The sequence below is a fragment of the Chiloscyllium punctatum genome, chromosome 13 (assembly GCF_047496795.1).
Source record: "Chiloscyllium punctatum isolate Juve2018m chromosome 13, sChiPun1.3, whole genome shotgun sequence".
Taxonomy (NCBI): domain Eukaryota; kingdom Metazoa; phylum Chordata; class Chondrichthyes; order Orectolobiformes; family Hemiscylliidae; genus Chiloscyllium; species Chiloscyllium punctatum.
Genome location: NC_092751.1, coordinates 24,769,531 through 24,771,117, shown reverse-complemented (window position 1 = coordinate 24,771,117; position 1,587 = coordinate 24,769,531). Strand labels below are relative to the sequence as shown.

Here is a 1,587-nt window from a genome sequence, read left to right as displayed (position 1 = left end):
GAGCAGAAAAGAGTCTGAGAAGATAGACTCAGCTTACCATTGATTTTTGTCTGGATTGATGGGCTCTCATTATCTGCTGCGAAATTGATATTGTAGACGGGCACATGCCAGCAGCTGTGGGAGTCGGAGAGGGATCATGGAACCCTTTTCATGTGACTTGGCATCTGTTGTTATGCAGGAGAGCACAGTTGGAAATGCAAGAAAATGGTGCGCGCGGCCGGCTGGTAGTGTGGCCGAGCGGTCTAAGGCGCTGGATCCAGGTTCCAGTCTCGAAAAGGGCGTGGGTTCGAGTCCCACCACTGCCATTTCTGCAGATCAACTCCAACGCTGCAGCTTGTTAAAATGCTGTTTCTGTCCCCACTGCATTGATGTTGAAAACAAAAGAAAAATGGCTTTGCTTCCCGGGGAATTAACTGTAGTGTGGGATAGTGCCGAATATTTCAAAGTGTCGCTGTCTGTCACGATCGAGTTCGCCTCCCGTGCAGAAAATCGCAAGCAGCTGTGCCGTTCCAGGCAAGTTGAGCTTGGACTGGAACCGAATGGAGACTGTGATTTCATCGCTGTTGTGAAACAAAGTCCTTGGGTGACTCGACTCGTCGTTATTTGGTTTTTTGGCCAATGGGAAAATCGTTCCAACGAATTTCGATGTGATAGGTTGTTGAATTTCTCCCATTTCCTTCGTTTTCGTCCTGGAGACATCGGAAGGGAAAGGTAATCTAATCGAGACTGTGATTGGTGAAATTCACTTTTTATGGCCCATTCTTATTAGGTTCTTTCTTTCTCTCTTTTCAGTATTGTCTGGGAAGTGGTGGTTCCCTTAGGCTGCAGTATGTTTGAAAGAGTAGTTTGGAATTGTCCTGTTGTTAGTTGTGAGATTACTTTATAAATCATGCCCTCGGACTGTCTCACATTTTGCTTTCATGCATCTCTGTGTCTGAAAATGCATTAGGTATGCCAGCTTTGTTTGTGTTCCGTGTTAAATGCTTTCTGTTTTGCGATTCGCTCAATACTTTACGAGTTAACAGGGTTTCTGAGGAAACTTCCAGCTGCAAAAGTCCTTAACTGAGGATCTGGGAAAATTTCACAGAGTATGGTCAGTCGGAGCAAAAGTAAGGAAGTCGTTCCTTTCTGCAGTGTTTCGCAATACTACCTTTCCCGTGAGCAGTCGAAAACAGTAAAGGATTGTGCCACAGACTGCGATGGCAAGATCCGCTAAAAAGTACTCCTTTACAGCAGGTGTAAGCAACACAACGTTATTGGGGGACACCACGTGGAAACAGATACTTCGGTGTATCTCGTCCATGCTCACCACATAGCCAAATTTAAACAAGTCCGGTTCCCCAGTATTTGGCCCCAAACCCTCTAAACCCATCCTATCCAGAAACTCATGCAATTTTCTGAGCCTCCTCCGCTTCCTCTGGTAGCTCATTCCATACACGCACAACCTTCTGTGTGGGAAATGTGCCTCAGGTCCTTTGTCAATTTCAGCCCAATCACCTTAAACCTATGCTCTCGAGTTTTCAACTCACCCCAACTTGGGTAAAACACGTAAATACTCAGTTTACAACCCTTCCATTAGATCATGTC

General features: G+C 45.7%; 1 non-coding gene across 1 annotated transcript; it reads left to right on the top strand.

Annotated features, from left to right (window-relative positions):
• Nucleotides 1-223: 223 nt before the first annotated feature.
• trnal-cag (transfer RNA leucine (anticodon CAG)) lies at nt 224-305 on the top strand. The gene has a single exon. It is a non-coding gene; the product is annotated as a tRNA-Leu (tRNA).
• The last annotated feature ends 1,282 nt before the right edge of the window (nt 306-1,587 follow it).